We start from the raw sequence: 23,256 nt of genomic DNA on the forward strand, positions 1-23,256 counted from the left end.
TCAAGTTGGCCAGATGCTCGAGTTCTGCAGTGCCAGCAATTCCTCCTCATTTCTTTTCCGCAGTAGATCTTCTGAATACTTAATGTCATCCAGGTGTAATTCTTCTGCAGTTAGACTAGTTTAATCCAGGTGGAGGAGTTCACCACACACAGAGCTCAGGATTCAGCGCTCAATAGCTTTGATCCACAAGTCTTCTGGCTGCAGACTGTCACCCTTTCTCTTGTTTGCCAGGTGAGTCACATCCCTCCCGTATTTGACAATCTCCCTGCATCCGCAGAAAGAGACGGACACTGTCGTCGGATGGTGCAGCCCACCTGAGGTTTCAGGGACCTCCTGAGGTGCTCCTTCTCCTTCCAAGGCCATTAGAGGGAACCTGTAGCAGCCGCAGCCTGCATCCCAAGCAGGATTACTCCGCAGGCCTGAATTTAGCACCTGCCCATCCTTCCTTCAAAAGGAGGACCAACAGTTACCGACCTCAAACTGCCTCCTCATGATTACCTAATGTTAACAGTATTTGCACAGGGACACATGAATGCTTAACCCAACAAAACGCATTTCTCCTGCGGTCTCAGGCAGGCCTATCTTACTCCCATACCTGCAGGACAGGCTCACTTCAGCGCAAAAGCTCCCCAGGAATGAGGGCGATAAGGAAGCGCTCCTCTGGCTACCCAGCAGAGCCCATTTCTTCCTCCTTCCACTGTCTCCTGGGCCTGGTTAAACTAGTTTGGGCAGCTTACCAGGGGCCTGGAGAGAAACATCAAAGTGCTTGCTTTTCTTCTGTTATCTCCTGTGTTTGTGGAGCAGCTGTTATTGGGCTCCTGTCTCCATCCACGCACTCTAACAGCCAGCAAAACCACTTAGACCCTCGCAGAGCCACACTGCTGCAACAGGCAGCGCACGTCCTCGTCCTGCCAGAGGGTCTTCTGGGCAATGAAAGCCCCGTGAGGAAAAACTCGCTCTCCAGACACGGAGCACCACAGCCTGCCAGGCTCCTGTCGTACCCCTCTGGTCAGCCGGGGCAACCCGAGGCCGAAGGCTTCGTTGCACTCCATGTTCTCCAGCTCTACCCACAGAGTCAGCTCTGCCTGCTCCCGACAGAAAAAGCGAAGCAAGATGTCACCCCACGAGATGCACATCTAAACATATCTTTGAGCATATGGGATGAGACCTTCAGGTTTGTTCCCTTTTCCTTTGGGTTTCAGTGCAATTTTGGAGAGTGGTATATTAACACAGAGATGCAGCAAGCAGAGGAATGGAAAAGATAGTGAGTCCCCTGTTTTTTTGCATTGTCAGACTGCTGTCTGTCCTTCAAATCCATTTATTTCACTCATTTCAAGTAGAATTACAATAATTTGAGGGCGGGAAGCACACTTTTTAGTTTGTTCTCAGTGTCACAGCGAACAAGCCGTTTAAACAAGTCCTAAACTTCAGTCTTGAAACGCAGCCAGGCAGAAGCCCTTCGAGTACCACAAAGTACACTGAAAAAAGGACGAGCGATCTCATTTCCTCGCATCCAGCACTGCTTATAGCATCTCCTCCGACAAAACGGTATGAGCAGCTTTCCACAGCGCCTGGCGAGCCTGGCCCGGGCCTTGTGGCGATCCGGCCGCTCCCGGCAGAGCCGCGGCCTGGGCCCCGCCGGCGGCAGCCGCGCTCACCGCCAGCGCACGGGCGCCATCTAGCGGGGGCGGGGCGCGGCCTCCGCGCGCGGCTCCCGCCACAGCCGCTTGTTTCTGCCGCCGGTGCCCCGAGCGGTGAGGCGGAGCGAGCCGCCCCCCGCCCGCAGCGGCACGGCGGGTAGCGTACCGCCCCCGCTTCCTCCCCGGCCGAGGTGAGCGGGGAAACGAGCTCTCTATCATTCATGGACCTTTCGGGCAGCTATAAATTAAGCCGCCATCACAAGTCACACCAACTGCGTGGCTGCAGCTCCATCGCACCTCTCCCAGCTGAGGAGGTGAGAGCACATGGTGTTTTGCCACCAGGACCACGAAGCCCCCACTGGAAGTTAATAGCGGCCAGAGCCCTAACACCACAGGCTATCAGCTTTGCACACCCCACCTGTCAACTAGTACATCTTCTGCCATCTTGGGAGTCTTTACATGGAGTTTGCCTGACCAGACCTGGCTGCTACCCTCCCCCTTGCAACACCCTGCCTCTCAGCCCTTCCCTGGAGTCACCAGCTGCAAGAGAGCCCAGGCAGGCACTACCACACTAGTCTGGTTTTCTTTGCAAAACCAGAAATGTAGTTAGAGCTCAAGCCCCATATTTCAGTATTTAAGTGAAAATATCCAGGACTGTCATTAATTCTGCATATTTTTCATCTATGCAGTTTCAAGGTGACTATTCTCAAGCATTTCTCCTGCAGACAGCTGGCACAGCACTGACTTGAGATGCACCTTCTCAGGCAGGTACTCTCTGCCCTCCATGCTGGTAACACACCTGCCAGTGCTGGCCCAACAGCTACAGAAACACTTCAGTTTTGGAGACGGGTATCTTGGGCTTTCTTACACAAGTGTGCTTGGTGTGCATCTGTTGTGCTACAGGTGCAGAGTGTGCACACAGGCTCACATGTCTGAGATGTTTTTCTTAAGGGCCAAATTCATAGCTCTACCAAGCTGCATGCATACTTTAGGCAGAAATTTAGACATTGTTTTTTTCCAGTGTGTCCTCCTGATACTTACTCTATTCCATAAAGTATCACAGAACAAACTAATTTGTAGACAAGGGCTGGAACTGTTCCACAGGAAAAAAAACAGGCTACCAGAATGCTGTTAGACATCAACGTCACAAAACTGTCTTTAAATAGTAATTTTGGAAGGATATCAAGAAATACATCTTTCCTATGCACCCTTCCACAGTGTACCAATTTTTAATCATTTTTACCTTCCTTAAACAGGACAAAGTCAGATAAAAACTTAGAGCCTGATGGCATCATTTAAAACCTTGCTTTATTCCCCTCCCCATACACACTTTTGTCCTTAACACATGCATATTCTTAAAGGGTTTTAAGCACTTTCCTACAGTGTACACCATGACATGGACCTGTAACTGAATAGCAGGATTAATCAGAAGTAATCTATTCACACTCCTGATGCCCTACATTTTTGCTTACTGCCACAGAAGACACAGGTGCCAAGCATCTATCAGAGGCCTCTTGTCAGAAACCATTTGTGTGAGAAAAACCTAGCTTTTAAAGACACCTGGGATAGGTACATAGTGACCTATTCAGTAGTCATAGTTTTTAGGATACCTACATACAAATCAAGACTGCAAGCAAATGGCTCTGGAATTATTTACTAGAAGGACTGCTTCCTAAGATTTACATTGGGTTTATTGCTACTTCCAAAACAGATGTGTCTTGCAGAAGTGTTGCACCATCAGCTCTGTATTTTGTGGTGACAACTCCTCAAAACTATCTATAAACAAGTTTAAGCTCTGGATCTCCAAATACATCTCCATTTCCTGAGGTCAAGTTTTAATGTCACCAGTTTCACAACAGGCAGAAAGTTACTAAGTCTCTTCAGAGACTTTAGTCACCAACCTTATTACACAATATTGTCTTTGACTAATTACAACTAATAAAGAGCCAGAAGCATGCTCTTCTATTCCCATATCTTTTTCATTGGAAGCTGCTTTGTCCATGAAACTGATAAGGTACTTCATATTGCTTGGCAAAGATTTCAGTCTTTCTTCAAGCTTGCTGTATAGACCAATTTGCATTACAGAGTAATCTTCCCAGAGATTCTCATACTCTAGCCATAGCACCCTTTTGTTTCTCTTGTACCCAAAGATGACTTGCACACCAGACCTTATGCTTTGGAAATACTACCGAAAGTAGTTTCTCTTCCAGACATGCCTTGCAGCCTCCACAATAATAACTCTCAAAAGAGCTTAAAAATGCTCCAAAAATGGTATGACAGAATGAGTCTCAAAGCCATTGGATTAAAAATGAGTCAAACCTGCCACCAGGAAGACTGCCTGCACATCTCTGCATTCGGAAGGCTGTTGGTTCCTTACTCCACAACAAGGACTGCTCTACCAGAACAAAGCTGAGAAGCTGCCAGCTGAGAAGAGCTTATTTGATTGACAAGCATATGTATCCCTATCACATATCCTTCTCTGCCCCCACCACTCCTCACATCAGCTATAGGCAAGCACTACTGCACACGATCACAGTAGTTCACAGCAGCAGTGAACACACCTTGGTTTAGTCTCCGTCATCATGCTACCTCACTGTTGGACAGCTATACTTCAAAAAAGCCACCATTAAAGCTACAATCAATGCACTATGATAAATAACTATCTAAAATGCTTGATTTTTCCCATGGTAAGTAATGCAAAACCAAGCAGGGACAAGGAAGAACTCACTATTGGAATTAATAGCTGTAGTCAAGAGGTCAGAAACTGGTTGTGCATCACCTCTGTGGCTGGGAAGCCACAGTGAAGACAGAGGTCTGCAACACAACAACCGTGTGCAGTACAGCAAGCTTCTGTGGCATCTTCTGTCCCTGATACTTCACTCATAAGGCCACCACATACTAGCTAAGCAACCTCCTGACTTTTTTGGGGGCTGGGGGATTAAAGTTGAAGGGGAAAGCTCAAGGACCGAACAGCACAAGAGGCTAAACACCACAGGGTCTTCACTCTCATCGTAATAAAGTTAGAGATAAAATTTAAGTGGTATACTAAGCCTACCACATTCTTCAAGTATAAAGAGACTCCCTGGTGGACACCTGCAATTTGCTACTCAAGCAGAAAACAAAAATTCAAATAAGCCAATAGATTTACTCTGAGTTAGAATACGTTACAAGAGTCAACTATTTCATGGGGTTTTTTTAAACTGTAAAAAGAGGCAGTCAAAGCAACGTTTCAGTTAGGTAGAGAATGCTGCATTAATTTAAAAATCTAAATAGTGGTAAAGTTGGAGTCTGTTGCACTGGTTAATGAATGAGGTGACTGTTTTCAAAGATATCCACACATGTACAGATCATAGCTAGCATGAACAGTTTTTACAGCACTCCTGTATAATCTCATTCAGTTATTTGACTACTGATGGTAATTAAGGACCATAATCCATTGCCAAAAAATAAACAAATGTGAGCAACCACCAAAATTTAGGCAATGGCAGAAATTGTGTGTGGATATTCTAGGTTTATTGCCAAGTGCTTAGCTGTTCAGAGAAAATCTGAAGTTAAAATAAGTTCTTGAGTATGTACAAAACATAAGAATGAAGCCGAATACTTTACAAGCACAGGAAAAACAACAATAACTGAGAAAGTTTTGTTTATGGAGAATTAGTATCTTGAACTTGGATAATGAGGAACAAGATTCACAGATTAGAACTACTAAAGCAATAGAAAACCACAAAGAAAGTTTAAGTTGTATGGATAGAGCCAATCCAGCCTTCTTTCCTTTGGGACTTGCACAGGAATACAGCTCCACCCCAGACTTTTTGTAGGATCTGACCCTAGTAAGGTAAGTACTTTACCATGCGTATTGCTTATTAACTACCAAAATTGATGTAGCAGTACTGAGGTATTAAATCAAAGAAACATGCATCATGATTAGGGGTACTAGCTGTAATGTATTATATATGAAAATGAAACATTATGTACGAAGAGAAACAAGCATAACAACTGATATCTACAAACTAAAGTCACAGTGGCACATTGAACAATTTTAGGTTAACCAGACTCACTTAAAAATAGAAACCAGAGGCTGGGCTCTTCTCTCACCCCATTTTACATGTCTTTACTTCCATTGATTTCAAGTGAAGTTCTTCACAATTTATGCCATTGTGAGAGGAGAATCAAGCCTTGTGTGTTTGAAAGGAAACAGCAGACATGTTTCCCACCAGAGTGCAGGGGGAGATTTTTAAAATAACACAAGTATATGAACTGTGAAACCAATAGAGTATGCAAGCAAAGGCAGGCAAAGAGGCTCTAGCTGGGGGTGGTGGTGGCAAACTTGCAGCTTATCCAGGTTTGGTTTTTTTTTTCTTTTGAAGATTTGGGATTGGTATTAACAAGTCAGAAGCCCAGTCATTAAACTGGCTTTAAAATAAAATTTTAGAAATAAATATTGCATTTTCTTTCCGACAGACATCATTGATTTATATTTTCCTACAGTTATTCTATAAAATGAGCAGGCTGTTTTCTTTGCAAAGGACATAGACTTCCCATTCCCAGAAACTGGGAAGTAGGGGGGGGTCCGAACTATTTGCATCACTAGAAATGGTGCCTAACCATCACTCATACCCAAGCTCAAATAGATGATCTTCCAAAACCCCTCAGGATCATCCGGACAAGTAATATTACAGTAGTTAGAAAGAGCAACACTTGTGACTGGAACTCAAGTCAGACAAAGTACTAGATGACAAACCGCTATAGGTGACAAAACCACTTCATGGTTTGGACCTATGGCACAACAGAAGCTACAGCTTTATGGTCTATCTTTTTTTTTTTGAGTAGCAGCACATGGTTAGGAAGCTCCTCTTTCACCACCCTGGTGAGCAACTCTGTGCACTAACACAATCATTGTACCCGTCTGTACTGATTTGGGAAGCTCACTTAAAACAAAAAGCAAGAAAACCCCCAAACGTTTTCAGACCATCTCTACATCCCTGCTCAAGCTGTGCCAGCACAACTAAGCGACTGTGCAAGGGAAATAGCTTGAGTATTTTGCAGAGGGAATACAGACTTATCTCATTGTTTTATCAGGTTTATATGTCATAGCAATGCAAGACTGAAGTCATTCATACTCATTCAGAGTCCAACACTGACAGAATATTACTGTAACTGCCTGTTTGGAAGTGCTTTTCCCCCCCCTTCACTCATGTGCACAACCAGTGTCGCAGCTCACATACTGGTTTAAGTCTCCCCCTGCACTCCAGTAGGAAGACATGCTGGCAGTTTCCTTTTAAACACAAGTCTAGATTCTCTTCTCACAATTGCATTAAGCATGGGCCGATTTAGTACACAACAAAGCAGGAAGAACATAAATACACAGAATTGCACAAAGGAGGATGACTTCTACCTGTGGAAAAAGTGTTGCATAATTCAAGATATACCTGTTGATTTTCATGAGACCTGTTCTTTCAAAGCATTAGTCTCCTTCCAGAGGCCATGGGAAGGTGGAAAGACACCCAAGAACAAACACATATGCCCTTGAATATCCAACTTTTGAGTGTTTCGGAGTTAGTATTTAGATGTTGACTTAGTCACAGACATCAAAGTAAAAAAAGACTTAAATGAACAGGAGCCTGGTATCACCTCAATTCCTAAACTAAGGCCGCCAAGTATACCTTTGTGCTACTATACCACAATCAAAGAGTCCTCATCATATCAGTACCTCTTTACAGCATCAGCTCCAGGCTAATAAAACATCAACTAATAGGTCAAAAAGGTTTATAAACAGCTACAGTGCAATACAAGACAGACAGGGAGACATTAAAAACTAACCTACCAAAATTACAGCCTAAAAGATGGCAGATTCAGAACCAGACAATAGAGCTCTGAGTGTCAGGGGAGATTTTGCAAAGAAATCTGAAAAGCAATAAATCTCCAGCAATGAAATAGATGACTGCTTGTCATTGTGGTCACTTCAGTTCAATCAAATACCTGCATTGCTCAAGTTCAATATATTAACAGCTACTCTAAAACTGTAAGACCTCTTCTTGCATGAAATCAAGAGTTTTATTTAAGTGGAAGATCATATATTGAGACAGAAATGGGCTATTAGCCTGGACCACTGAACTACAGCTTCACACCACCTGAAATCCCCTGCAAAGATTGTCCAAGCAGGTTGTCTGTATGAAAGGTCAGGGGATAAAGCTTGATGTTTACTGGATTCACAAACAGCTAAATCAACCATTCAGCTCACTAACGGTTGCAGCATCCTACTCAGCAGCATCCTTCTCTGCAAGCACTTCCACAGCTTTTTGGCAGCTCAATACTTGAGCACAACAGCAATACACAGGGCTCCCTCTTACCATGCAGATGCTCTCTCCAGCCTCACCCTAGTACACGCCTCCCTTCCCCAGATCCTCCTAAGGGGTGGCCAATGCCCCGCAAAAGGGGACCCGCACTCTGGGATCTGGCTGTGGAGAAGAGCTGCCGTAACACAACTGCTTGGTTTTTTTAGGCAGCTCTCATTTCTCCTGAATAGTAGTGGTACCTCCTAGTAGATACCTGCTGAAATCCAAACCTATGCTGAGCTGCTGAGAGGACAGAAGAAAGCTGCATCCTGGGTGACAACATCCTTACCAGGCTGGAAGTTACATACTTTTCCGGTACCTCGGTACAGATGAGAGCCTGGTCTGCTTTCTACATGTTTGGCAGTACTCCAAGACATTCGTTGGCTATTGGCCTGCCAAGCTGTTTAGGCTTATAAGTTCCTTTGCACTCGCTTTATAGCATTAATTTTGTTAAATATAAACATATCCTCTGTGTATCTTATTCCCATATTCCATATGCACAGAACAAACTCATTTCAGTCCTAGGATGAATGGGAACTCAATATTTATCACACAGATCCACAATGCTTTGCAAACAAGACTAAAAAACCTCTCACAATGAAGTTATCCATATGATCCTTCTGATGAGCAAAGCATGAGAAAACAGTTCAAAGCTCTCAGAAAGCCATATGTATACTTTTACAAAAGACATCTGCAATTCACCAGTGAAGTTCTAGACCTAGCATAATTCATTCAGCAGTCTGTATATATAGATGCAAATACACTAGGTTCAGACATTTCTTCAATGCCTTCCTAAAATTCATTTTAAAGTATATAAATATTCACACTTTGAATAGTAATCTCAGCATGCAAAGCTTTTATTTTTCTACGAAAATACTGATTCCTGCAAGCAGGCTGAAATAAAATAAAAATATATTAGTCTTAAAGTATGCACACAAACACATGCAATTTCTTTACATGAGCACTTTTGAACTTCTGGGTGATTAACTGTAACACTTGATTACAAAAAGAGATCTTTAAAAAACATCTTCCCTAATTATGCACTAATTTAACATACTTGAAAACAAATCAGCTTTTACTGCTGTTAGACAAGTTGATCCACACTTGAAAGTGCAAGTCGGCTTTCAATTTGTGCCATAGTTATTGTGCATTTGTGTTGCTACAGAAGTGGGCCATGGGTGAGGGCAGCGTCCGACTAGCCCGTGCGCTCAACGGGTTGAGCAAGAGTGTCCGGGTGCCTCGGCAGAGCCTCTCGCTGAGCCAGAACTCTCTCTGTCACAGGAGTACTTTGTTAATGAAGAGATTAGAGGAGAGTAAAACGGATAGAGCTGAACAGTTACAGTGCTTGTGTCAGAGGTGGTTTACATTGCTCCAGTGAGGAGCATGGGAGTACAGAAGAGATGTGTGCTTTGAGGAACAGTATAGCAGTATCTGTCTAGATGTGTTTAAAGATTCAATTGCACAATTCTTAACATGTTAAGTTTTTCATTTCAGTCTTTTTAAGACTGGTGAGAGAAGATGCAGCTTCCCTAAAGAACAAGAGGATGCAAGAGTCCTACCACACAGCATGATCTGAAGCCTACGTTGCTATATTCATGACTGCATCCCTGTTCTTATTTTCTTTTTAAAACACTCAAACACCTTCAGAAATGAAGATGCTTGGACAATTAAGACTCCCTTTAAGAAAATTTAAGGGACTAACATCACCCTGCTTAAGAAAATCTGTAAGTTTTATTATAAGCATCATGATATTGACATGCAGATTTTTTAATCATGCTGGTTGCAATTACACAAATCAGTTATCAAATCCACCAATAAGTCAGTTTTCATATACACCACATTAACACAAACATTAGACATGGATTTGGCACATTGCTGTCAGAGAAGCCTAGCCCTGGAATCATGTAATATTAAGATCGGGGCTACCTGATGCAAGGTTAGAAGGCAACAAGCTCAAAAAGGTGGTTATAAAAACATCTGAGGAAACAAAATTTATTTTAAATAAAAGCAAAGCAATCATATTTCAATATTTGGATGACAGTTGGAAATGCTTTTTTGGCATGGAGCTGCTCCATGAAGCCAGTATTGTGTGTAACTGGAAACATTTCAAAAAACCAGAATTGTTACTAAAGTCAAAGACCATAATTGCAAGCTGTGGGATCTGTGCTTAGATAAAAGAGGGGCAACTGAATAAAACTGTTATAGATATAAACCTACAAGCACACTCCATACTACTCTTACCACTTTATTGCCAACTCAGTAGAACTAGAGAGCAAGGGAGTAAGGCAGAGGGGAAGAGATGGAATGAAGCAAAATGAAGGCAGAACAGCAAGAGCTATCAGGTGCTATAAATCAATGTTTCCAACACAAACCTTAGACAGGAGTACATGACTTTAGTACAGAACAACTGAAATAACACAGTTCCAGCTTTTGTTGATGTGTAATCCACTGGAAATGAAAGGCCTGCCTGAGAGACTGTCTACCCCAGGCTTACTAGACAGCAAAACACTCTGAGCTTCATGGGTTCAAAATGATCTTGAAAAGCAACTCACCAATCTTATGGTTATATTTAAGAACTTTTAAGGAGTTAGCCTTCCAGGCAGAGTTCCAACAAAAGGTAAGCTAGCAAAAAGCTGTCATTTACAGATATTTTTAAAATACTAAAACAGTTTGTATTGGCTCATACCTCCTGTATCTGAGCACTTCACTCATTTTGTACATTTAAAAAATCTCCTTGCACAAGAACATGCTTGAGAAGTATCGCCAGTTTGTGCTGAGAAGTCATTTGCTCACTTAGTTTTGCAAAAAAAAGTATCATGTATTTACTGCATAATATAAACAAACAAAATACAAAGAGGAAGAGTTATAGAAGGCCACTTGTGAAATTTTCTTCATTAACTGGAAATATCCTTGACAATGAACCAGCAGCCAAAGGGCTGTTTCTGTAAAAAAAGGCGTAATTTTGGCAAATTGTGACCTGATAGTCTATCTGGGAATTTCTGCCAGAAACGCCACGACTTCAGTGTGCTATTACTTGCAAAACATGTTTCTTCCCATCATTCTTCAGCCATAAGGTGGGAGGGGGAAAGATGAGCGATAGCTGTGCTGTATCCTTCCAAGCTGGTTCTTCCCATTATACAACTCCTAATCCAAACAGTTTAAGCACACAAGTAAAAGCTACTCATTTCTGTAAACACATCCAGGAGCAGGACCTAAGCATGCGTGGCTTACACCAAGCATATGCTAATGACTAGAGCTAACCTCAAGTTTACCTCTGTTCAAACAGCATATGCAGAAAACAGTGCTGGCTAAACTGAAGCTTAAGCCTTAATACAAGGGGGTAAACTGAATATTGATATAAGCCACTTGGTCATTGTGCACCCATCTCATAATCAAGTACTCTTAATGCAATATTATATCATACAACAATTTTCCCCAGAAACACAAATGATGCTTTGTAATTATATATAAAAAAGTAACATTTCAGAGCATGTTTTTATACCCCAACAGCAGGGATCTCTTTACTTTACGATAAGGTAGTGGTAGAAAACAGAAACAAAACCCAGCTTGTTTGTTTGTTTTAAATGGACTTCACCACTGCACATACAATTAACTTGGGAATGCACAAGACATAGCATCCAAGCAAACAGAGGCTTTAAATTTAAGTGCAACTCTCAGCCTGCTCTGTTTGAAGCTGTGGGTAGCAGCCCTTGACAACACATTACACAAGCTCCATATTACAGAGGGAAAGGACTTTTAGGCTAGGATACAAAGGCTGCAGCATTAGGAAGGGTCAAAGCGATCTACAAAGACATACCATGAAACAAAGCCGTTTAAATTACTCTGTAAAATGTAGACATTCATTAGCATAGAAAAGTTTCACAGGAAAACCATGACAAAGTAAAAGCCATCTGATTTTCATATGCTAATTAATTAAATATGCCAAATGCATTTAATCTCTTTTTATAACCATAGGGGGAGACAGACCAAACTCTTGAAGTTCAGAAAAGCCAGGTCATTAGCATGCCAAGTCATTCTTCACATCCCCTCCTTATATACAAATTTACATTCCCAACTTATTATATATGTAAGTAAAACCTGGCTCCCCCCTCCATTTCTCCTTCTTTGGAAGACACTTGCCATCTCCTACTCCTGTATTCTAAACATCTTAAATGTTAGAAAGAACTCGTTTGCTAGGAAATAAAAAAGCACAGAAGCTGTTCTGCCAAAAGCCTGAGTTAAATGCCCCAGTCCCCCTAAGACATAGAATAATAAGCTAATTGAAAATGAGATTAGTAACATTCTTGCACACATGCATGAAAACCCACACATAGCTTGTAGTCTTTCACTTTTAAGTTCAGATGACATTCCTAGCCATTTCTTGCCTTTCCAAACAAGAAAAGGATTCTGATGTTTACGTAAGGTTCTTCTTGCTTAATAAATCTTAAATTGAAACAGATTTTTTTTTTTTTAAACGGTTACCTTCTTCAGAGTTATCATACTACAGGATATTAGGAAAAACCAGACTCTCCTGTTGCTTTTACCCACATCTGACTCCAATCTTAATAGTTTAGCTATTAACCCTGTAAGGTCCCCACACACACACCTTACCCAGTTGATGTTAAAATTTTTATATGACTGATCTGGGCTTACTCATTACAAAACCTTTTGTTATACAGAAGGAGAGCAGCTCCGTGGACCTTGATTTACAGGACACTATTAACCATGTTGTTGGCAGAACTGCACCAGCCCAGCTCATCCGGGGCTCTGCGGTGAGAAATGAAATAATCCATCACTGCAGTCAGAGTAACTGCTCTCCTTCTCGCCTCTCCCCTTCGTCCCCTTTCCAAGCCCACTCTGACCTGCTAACATCTTGGGATGAAAACCTGGCCGCTGCGATATACCTGTGCTGTAGAGAGGTAATACAAATAACAGTATTTCCTCCTAGAAATGATAATAACTAGAGCTAAAGGGGGAAAAACACATCCTGCTAGAAAATCTCAACAGTCACTCTGAGTTTGCCATGCAAAAACATGCAGTTTGAAGACCTCTGTTACCAGCTAAACAACGAAAACAGGGAACTTCGGGGGCAGTAACACTAGCCATTTATTTTTGCCACCTTTTAGGTTTTAGCACGTAGGGTATATGCATTGCTAACCTTTAAATCCTCTGTATAAACATTTCTCAGAGAGCTTGTAAAATATCCCCCGCTGCGTTTCCTGGCTCTCCAGTTGATGGCATTTAGAAACACTGGTACTGGCGGGTGCTTTATTTTGCTTTCCTCGGCCACCCCGCTGGGGTACAATGACAGATTCCTGTCCAAGGCCAGACCCGGACCACAACGAAGGCGCCCTGGACTCAGCCCAGCCCGGCCAGATGATAAATGGTGGCTGCTGGAGTTTGAAATCCCACGGTGGAAATAAATATTCTGGGAGCAGGGGCTCAGGGAGCGTCCGTCGCCCTTCCAGAGCTCTCTTCATTGAGAAAGAAGATACATACACGCTCCGGCTAGGTCCGTGCTGCACCGCTGTCGGGGGTTCACCCCCGTGTAACACAACGCGCTCGCAGCGGAGAGCCCCAAAGATGCCGCCGGGGTGCCAGACCGAGGTCGCCCCCCACGGGTCCCCCGCCCGGGGCAGGAGGGCGCCCAGGCGCGGGCACTTCGCTGCGGATAAGGGAGAAGGCGGAGGCTGCCTGGAGGAGGCCAGTTGTCACCCCACTGACAGGCAACAGCTGAGCTCCCGCATCTGGACCCTCATTCAGACCGGCGGCCCCAGCCCGCCGCGCCTCCCGCTCCGCCGGGCGCACCGAGCCGGCGCCGCGCCATCCCCCCCCGACAGCCGCCGCAGGGCTCGGCGGGACCCCCCGCCCCCGCTCTCCCGAGCCCGCAGCCCCCGTCCAGCGACTCCGTGCAGGACGGCGCTACTCCAGCGGCGCTGACGAGTGCCGGCTCTGGGTTCGGGCGGCTCCTCACGGGCACCCCCCGGCGATGCAAACCCCGGTCGGGCCGCAGAACCTCCGCCGCAGAGCGGGCTGCCGCGGGAAGGGCTCCGCCGCCGCCAGCGGCACGGTCCCGGCTGCCGACGGCGCCCCGCCAAACCCGCCGGGCGTCCCGCCGCGTCGCCGCGGGCTGCCACCCGCGCCGGCCGGCCCTCCCCCGCGGGGAGAAGCCACTTACCCTCCCCGCGGCGCGGCAGAACCGCGGCGACGTATTCCCGGGCGGCGAGCAGCGGCGGGGTCCGTCACGCCGACAGCGGGAGAGGCGGCACCCGGCTCTGCCCCGCGTAGTCAGCGCCGGCGGGAGACGCGCATCTCGGGCAGCGCCGCGGAGGGGACCGCCCGGCCGGAGCCTCCTCTGCCGCCGGCAGCCTCCGCCGCCCGCCGCGACTGGCCGAGCCCCGCGCCCGCTCCCCGCCCTAATGGGGCTCCGCCGCCCCGCGCCCGGGACGCCGACATGCGCGTTCCGCCGCGCCCATTGGCTGCCGCCCGCCGCGCCCGCCAATCGCCGTCGGGCCGGGGCGGCCGGCGGCTCGGAAAAGCCGGCGGGGCGGGGCGGGGCGCGAGCGCGAGGGGCGGGGCGCGAGGGGCGGGGTCCCGGCCCGGCCCCGCCCGTCTGCCCGGCCCGGCCCGGCCCGGCGCGGCGGGGGCCGTGGTGCCGTTTGAAGCTCACGAGGGCACGGCAAAACTTGTGAAACCCCTTCCCCCCCCCAGTTCGGGAAGGGCGGGGAGCAGGCGGGGGACGGGCAGGCTCCCCCCTCCGTTTCCCCCGCTCAGACGGAGCTCTGAGGCCAAGTGCTGCGCTCCTCGCCGCCGGCTGTCACCGAGGGAGCGGGAGAGGGAAAGTTAGTTAAACCTTTTCCCGCTGATCTGTGCAGGGGCGGGTGATGGAGCTGGCTCCGGCGGTACGTGCGGCCCACGGTACGTCGGTGGGCCGCGCGTACCCACCGGCTGCGGCCGGGGCACTGCTGGAGGGAACGGGGCGCGGGGCCCTCGCCCTCCCGCGGGCGTGGAGCCGGCAGCCGCCGGGCTCAGGAAACTCCCTTGGAGGGCTGGCAGGGACGGGCACTTCCCAAAGCAAAGCAGCCCCGGTGTTGGCGTAAATAAGATGGCAAAACGAAGGCGGTGGGCATTAAAGGGGCACCGAAGTAGCCAGGTGTGCATTTAGATCCCTTCCCTTATATTGTTACCGGCGCTTTTGGTGTCTGTTTAAGCTAGGGGAGTTTGCAGCCCTCGTGTCAGTTGCTCGCACCTCACACCCTTTAAGCAACATGAATTGAGCTCCTGGTTTTCCAGTGGTCTCGCAGTGCTTAAATCCTCTATGAAAAAATCAAAGAGAGTAACAATGAAGACGTTTAACTTAATGGGTTGTTTTTTTTCTATAGATGCAAATAGGAAAGTGAGATAATTTTACCAGAGTGACTTCTAAGCGATCACAAACTCTCCCCACTTGGTGAAACAAATGTGTTTGGAACTGCGAAAGCTTAATATAAGGCTGAAATTTGGTCCTGTTGTCTGGCAGTGTCTCTCTTGATTCTCTAAACAAGGAATTATTTGAGGTTAGGAAATGGCAATTTTCCCTTCATGTTTTGAAGCACATTCGGTTTTCCTGTGTTAGCAGAGTAAGTTTGTTATCTGGAATCCAATCTGGTTAAAATCATGTTTCTGTATCTGAAAAAATACAAATGTAACACTCACAGGAAACAGCTTTAGACTACAACCCTAGGCTACAACTTTATTGCAGGCAAGAGTGTTAAACCTACTTATCACCCTAGAAGTTCAGCTGCAATCCTAGCCCTGGGTGCTCTGCTCTGCTGTTTCCTTGCAGCCTGGATGTAGTGTCACCATCGCATCGCTGAACACTTCCTTTTAAATCTTAACCAAGTCTGAAAAGAAACATTTTCAGATTGCATCTGCATGGAAGCTTTCAGAGAGAAAGCAAAGACACTTGTACAGACAGGTGAAACCTCGTTAAAAGAAGTCTCCGTCACCTTTTACATCAGAATGAATTTGGATGTCTCCTATAATTTAAGAAAAAAACCCATGAAGGATGAAGTGGAAATGTGAAAAAATGAATACATTCTAAAGGGAATATGAAGAAAAGGATGGCAAAGATGGCAAAAGGGCTGCTCGTAGCCATCTGCTGCTATAGAGCTCTTTGTCCCTTGTCCTGTGTTCTCCCCTGCCACCTAGTCAAGCATTTCTGTAGCACTTATCACTAACATCTAAATACGTTTAGACTGTGCTGGCAGCATTGCATGATTTCCGTCATTTACTTCTTCCCACTTCAGGTTCCAAAGGCATAGGAAATAAGATCGCTTGGCTTTTAAATAACCTTGTCAAAGGTGTTTACAGTCATATATTAGCAGATCTGAATCTGGAATGAAAGAATTTATGGCCAACGCACTCTTTTAAGTTGTATATCTGTTTATCTGATCCTCACTTACAAATGCCTCTAATTAAGCTATAAACTCTTAGTTTCTACTTAACCATATGGGTAGCCTGGGAAGTTTGCTACAGTCGTGTAATTTACCCGTTCTACAGCCATGTCTGCAATGCAAATCCAGCATAACTGCTTTAATAGTGTTACAACCTGCTCTGTTTTTCACAGCATGGACAGAAATAAAGAATGTCCAAGCTATCAACTGTAGTCCTGACGAAATAGTGCAGTCAGTTTTCTCTTTGGACCTACGGGACTTTGTTTGTGTCAGGGAGAATATATGCCCATAACCCTGCAAACAGAAGGAAATAAGATTAAAAAATTCAATCCACGAATGCAAGTACTGGGGGAGGGGCTATAATATTCTCCATCAATTTTTTTGCACTTTCCATGGGAGCTACTTGGCTCTCCTGTGGTTTTGTTGCATTCTGTTCTTGGGTACTGTTTGTAGTTTTTAGTTGCATGCACTTTTCATTCACTTGAAGTCTGGATAATTTGAGGATAGGGTCTACCCTGCCACTGGAGTGGGTTGAAAGAGGGTATAAGGCAAACTTGCACATAAAAAAGGCCCAGAGTTACATTATCTATTTGTATATCTTAAACTTATTAAATATTTCAAAAACATTTATGCAAGAAAAAACATACAAACTACTGATAAACAAGTTTAAAAGGGGCTTGAGTCCCAGCTTTGTTACTTTAACATAGTAAAAACCCCAGCCTCCATGGGACTGTTACCTATTGTATGAAAAATGTATTTTAAAATATGTTCTATATTTAGGATTTTTCTCTAGAAAGTAGCGCTGACAGCGATAACGAATTTCATGTGCAGAATGCAATTTTTGGCCTATGTTGCAGGAGCTTAAAATTTAAAAATGTGAGGTATGAAAAGTTTTTGTGTGATTTTGAAGCAGGGGGAAAAGCATCTGTAAGATTCACACAGGTACCCTGGAAGGAAATGCCTAGAGCAGTCCATCAGACTTTCTTTTCTAATCCTACCTCTTCCAGTGAATACTTTAAGTATTTCTTATTATCTTTAAAGCATCCCATGTTTTCATATTGAAGCCTTACATACAGAGTTGCAAATGCAACTGCAGGTAGGTGAACAAAAATAACTCCTTAGCTAGGTAGCAAAAATAGAATCTATCACCGATGTAGCTTTGAGGCTAGCCTGGCTTGGAAGAGATGGCTGGGCCTGATGGCCCCCAGAGGTCCCTTCCAACCCTGATCCTCTGATCTAGAGCTGTTGGACTTGGCCAATACAGAAGATACAGGTCAGACTATGCTGTCTAAAGCAGTTTAAGTATTGGGGAATAGAAAAAGGCCATGCCTGGAGATGGAGAGTTTGAGTGAAGCATAGCGGTCTTTATACTGACATTAGGTCACCCCACAGGTGTCCATCTGGTGGTTTTACTGTGTATTTAAAACAAAATTTGTGTTAGATTAGGGGCAAGATTTTGATTTTTTGCAAGGTCAGATTGTACTGTTTTGCTTTGTTTCAGCTTTTCTCTGTGGTGTGAAGCATAGGCCAGCTTCATTTGAGGATTTTTAGGGAGGAACAATGCTTTAATTTCTGCTGCTCACTTTCTACAACACTGTACATTGGGTTTATACTTTCTCTGTTTATATCTTAGTCTTTCTTCAGGAAGGGAGCCCACGATGGTTACAATGGCCATTCTTTTCCTATTTGTACTTCTAAGCAGCAGTTGCGGAACTGCTCAGGGAATGCCTCAGTTTCCCTCTTTGCATGCAGAGAATAAAACTGTCATACACCACATGGGTCTTGTAAGGCTTAGTTAATGTTTGTGTGGCACTTGAGCTTTTCAGACAAAAAGATGTATAGAAGCACATCAATTATTAATATCAAAAAGAACACCTTGTTCTAGTTCTGCATTGGGTGTTTCTGGGCCACTTCAAGTGGAATCAAGTCATGTGAAGTGCCAGAAGCAATTAGGCATACATTTCCAAATGCTCATTCTTATAAACCCAACTCTTTTCTTTTGGCTTAAAAAAAAACAGTCTTAAGAGTGAGTTTTCAAAATGCCATTGGTGAAGAGGGTTGCTTTCCCCACTACCCTAGCAGGTGTACCGCTTTCCTCCTCTGTATCCTCAGGAGTCTCAACAATCTACATCAAACGTGCTCCGAGTGCTAGGTTGTCTTTGCAGGGTAGCTGGAAACCTGGTTACCAGTCATTCAAATCAGGGATAGACTGAGGAGTACTATGACCCTGTCTCAGCATCCAGGTTTTATTTCTTTTCCCATGTAAACCTGGGTGCAGCAAGCACGCGTGGAGGGAGGGAATTGCATCCTGATACAGTCAGAACAAAGCTGGAATGCATACTTCCATTTGGAAGAGAGGATGGCTTCTCAGGCTTTCCAGTTCAAGTGTTGTTCCAGGCTACAGGGCCTCCTTTTCTGATTATTTTTGCAATAGTCCTTCATTTTTGTATAAGAGCTGTCCTGCTGTTTTTTGCCTGGTTTTTTTTTTTTGGCCTTATCCTATGGCTCCATAACTTTTTCAGCTATATGGTCCTTCCTAATCTCTGTTTAAAAGTCAGCTGAATCCTTGCATGGCCAGCTAAAAAAAGTTCTTATGGATTTCATTCCCAGGCATCTTCCAAAACTGTTTAACTCTCTATGTCCTCTCTACCTGGGCTAAAATGTTATCCTTATACAAAGGCTTCACGCCCTGCCTTTGATCACAGACTTCTCCACTGGTTCTTCTAGCCTAGTTATCTCCTATGGACTAGGATAAAATAGGCAGCTTCACTGAGATGAAAAGAACAACATTTAGTTTACAATGCATGTAAATAATCCCAGTCCTGTTTCTGAGATCCGCTGCCGTGCCTTGTGCTCCTTCCCACCGGAGCTGGAGCCAGTGCTGCTAGCTGCAGTGACGTTTGGAGCAGCTCTTGGAAAACATCCCAGTGTTTCTCTAGCTATTCCAGCCATGGATGATTGTGGTGGTCTCAGATGAATCCAGCTGAATTCAAGAAATAATGGCAAAACTCCCTGCATTTCTCTAGTTGCAGATGAATACTCAGAAACCCAGCAGTCCTTTGCATATCTATTTCCCACTCCTACCAGGCATTAGACTCCTACCTGTATGCCTATGAGGCTACCGTGGATTTTTCGCAGCGTTTTCGCCAAGAGTGGCCATTTCAATGCCTGGAGGTGTTTCTGTTTGAACAGGAGACACCGAGATTGAACAACCGTCTGTTGTCCCCGCTTTGAGAGCTGAAACAGCTTTGAGAGCATATGTCTGATCCCACATCCACTGAGACACTTGATGATTAGCCGTTTCATAAGATCAACCCAGATTTATAAGTACTACATAGAAAGAACTTGATAGAAGGCAAGAAATATTATTTTAAGAATCTTTTGTTCTTATGAAATTTGATTTACTGAAAAATTACATTTTGAGAAGCCAGGGTGTTAGAAGTTAAGGATAATACTCCATACCATTTGTCCTCTTCCTTCTCTATAACGTCACAAGTGTAAATCACAACCCTAACTTGATTAGCTTTTGTTTCACTGTGTTACGGTTTTAACATTATTTAAACACAGTTCGTTATTTCACTATGCAGGAGATCTTAATCTTTTACTTAAATGTAAATTGCAAAGTACAATCGCTAAACAAATTGATTGAATACCATTGATTATTCATCAAATAATTGTGGCAAATCATGTAATCAATTATTCATCATCCTCAGAGAAGAATAGATGACATGAAGAATAAGCTGTAATTAAGATAAAACACTATTGGATTCTGTACTGATAATTCTTTTTGAAATTAAAATTCTTGCAATTAAATCAAATTGAAATTAAAATGTGAGTAGCCTGATTGAGGCACTGAGTAATGATTGTACAAAAGTGTAATCTGCTGGAGACTATTCACGTATGGGGACACAGATGACATTTGCTGCCTGAAATAATTTCTGTGTTTCCCCATGCATTACTTCTGTCTAATGCAGGGATGCTGTTACGATTATAGATTTTAGTGTCCTCCATTATTATGTGACCGATGCACCAGTGTTGCAAAAAGTAAAACCCATTCTTAAAAACAAATTAAACATTTAATTCCCATGCTAGATTTATCTTTAGCCTAATTTGTGTTTTTTCATACTAAGTGCCACCCAGAATCTAGATTCAAAATGAACATGGATAAATTTACATCGCTGTAAGAATTTGGTTTTGCAAATCTTAAGGAGTTTTGACTTTATTAATTGATTTATTATTTCCATGAATACAGGACCTGACTTGCTGGACGTTTAAATCAATGGAAAAATCTCCTTTTGTCTTCAGTCATGTAACAGACCTAGAAAAAGTACCTCTAGGAAACAATAAAGACATCAGCATTAGTCTTCATCTAAACCACTGTTAATGAAATAATTTCTCAGCCAATTGGACTCAGGTAAAAGTGAAGTCTGATCTTGACAGCAGTCCCCATCATGTGTGAATGCTGCCTTGAAATATTCAGCATTTTTTGACTGTCATGCTAAACATGAAAAGAATGAGATGGCCTTCCACCTGAAGAAGTAAACTGGAAGGTCACTAATGTAGCAAATTGTGTTTCTTTTTCAAATTAAAAAAAATATTTCAGAAGGATGGATAAAGGTATGGGATTTTTTAATACCAGGGATGTTCTCTGTTCTCTGGAAGTAATCACTATTCAAGCTATATAACTGAATGCAGCTATTAGTTGCAAATAATAACCTCACATGACATTGTTTTGATGTTGATAGGATGAGTGCGGTAATACACAGAGTACAAATATTTAGGTAGATTTGAAATTCATGTACTGGGAATACGCTTTCAGTTATGATTAGGACTATGATTTAGACATGGGTTGTCTCGCAGTTTTTTAGGTCTTTTTGCCTCAATGACATGCATGGTAACGATCAGTTCAGAAGCCATAAAGGCAAAGTTTGCAGGTAACATACGCGCACATGGAAAAATGTATTCCATTGCCTAAATAGCCCTTGTTTTGAAAAATGAAAAGGGGGAACAGAATTCAATCAGATTTGAATAGCATTTTAGCTAGACCTAGAGGCATAAATGGTAATGTCATCAGAAGTATTTCCTTTCTCTCTCCTCTCTGCTAGACAAAATACAGTTTATTGGGTCTTTATATTAAGCATCAACAAATGAATGACTTTCAACATTTGTTGAAAGTAATTTTGGAAAATATGTATGAAAAAAACAGACCCCAAACAAAATAAATAATACTCAGATTTATATTATTGAAAGCATGCAATAAATTTGCTTTCTGTGTTTTAAATGCATATCATGTTTTCAGTATCTGATGTTCATTATTCCAATTATTTGTGTTCCCATGTATTAGGCTGCATGACATTGTTTCTATTTTCTTATTAGGTAAAGAAATGTGCTGCTATTATTAGCTATGCTGCTAGTGTGTGTATAGACAAATTTAAGATTCTGCTTCTTTTAGCGGTTTGAAATGACTTTGAAATGCATTTTCAGAAAACATTTGAGTTGTAAAACTTGGTAACATGGGAGTTCACGGAGACATAAAAGCCGTGAGTAAATAAATCAAAGGATGTTTTTGGGCGATGGTAAAGAGCCAGAAATCCAACAGAAGGAAAAGGGGATAATGAGCGGGCAATATTTCTGAAAATCAGAAATGTTTACAGAATTTGAATGCTTGTTCTTTTTTCCCCCCAGTATTTGCCAGATTCAGATATCAAGTATCTTCACTGAAGAGGCAACCCAAACAGTTGATAATTAAGCACTGATCTATTTTTCAGGTTTCTTCTCTTCCAGGGAGTGTCACAACACAATTTGCTATAGCCGAGACAGCTCCCTTTAGCACTAAGTCTCTCTCTAGGTCTAGTTAGAGGGGAGTGTTGCCAAATTTTTGCACTTTTTCATTCTCCATCCTGTAAGGTTCATTCTATATTAATTGCCTCTGTGAAGTGTCAACAATTAAGTAAGCTGAGGTACTGGATGTAAAAAGGCATCCTTGTTCCTTTGGAGGTGTCATTTTCTCAGGCACTGCCTATCTATCTGTCAAGGTTGACATGTGAAAATATGTCAAGTTGCCTGATTTGTCAGCTAAATATGCCTTGTATTTCTTTGCTTGCATTTTATGTAGTTAAACCTGATATAATGGAAACTCCAGAAAGTCAAAACACTGGGGTCAGCAAAGCAGGATTTGGCAAACTCACACTGAATTATTTGGCCATTTTAAGCTAACTGGGAAGAAAATTTCTCAGGACTGACTGTACTCTTCAGATCATTTTGAGATTCTCTAGAATACAATATGATTTTATTCTGTACACTGTTTAATTGCATCAAAGGAAAGCACCTGAGCCAATGCACTTAAAATTGGGTACAAAAATTACAGAATCACAACCTTTTGTAAAATCTTTCAGCATGTTTCCTTCATACTTAGAAAACAGTATTTTCTTGTGCATGTGTTAGTTGGGATCCTTTTCATTCTTCTCATTGTACTAATCTGAGAAATTTGCTCACCCAAAAAGATATCTTACAAAGTCCCTATTCTTTCATCCAGTGGCAAAACTGTATCTTGAAATGTAATCAGTGGGAAATTTGTCAGGATTAGTCAGTACTTGTCAAATCTACGTCAAACTACTGCAATATCTCACTGACCCCTAGCTCATGATTTATCAAATGTAGCTAACACACACACACAAAAAATGAAAACAGATTTTAAAAGGGGAAAAGAGGGAAGAATGGCATTCATTAAGTGAAAGCATTTTCTTTTCTGTCTATGAAGTTCTGAAGTTAAGACTTGATCAAAGACCTTGCAGACATTACCAAGACAGTGAGGAGAGCACTCTCTTTAGAAAATTTGTGTCTGCG

The 23,256-nt window shown here is 43.3% G+C and overlaps 1 protein-coding gene across 3 annotated transcripts in view; it reads right to left on the bottom strand.

The window, feature by feature from the left end:
• Positions 1–14,464, bottom strand: part of PRICKLE1 (prickle planar cell polarity protein 1) — a 66,017-nt gene extending 51,553 nt beyond the window's left edge. For 2 of the 3 annotated variants that reach the window (XM_072862173.1, XM_072862191.1), the window contains exon 1: positions 14,154–14,464. The gene's annotated coding sequence lies outside the window, so the exon portion shown is untranslated. Of the gene's footprint in view, positions 1–13,133; positions 13,450–14,153 lie in introns of all 3 variants that reach the window. The other variant, XM_072862181.1, reaches the window with a different exon arrangement.
• Positions 14,465–23,256: the final 8,792 nt, after the last annotated feature.

This window comes from Ciconia boyciana, chromosome 1 (assembly GCF_034638445.1).
Source record: "Ciconia boyciana chromosome 1, ASM3463844v1, whole genome shotgun sequence".
NCBI lineage: Eukaryota > Metazoa > Chordata > Aves > Ciconiiformes > Ciconiidae > Ciconia > Ciconia boyciana.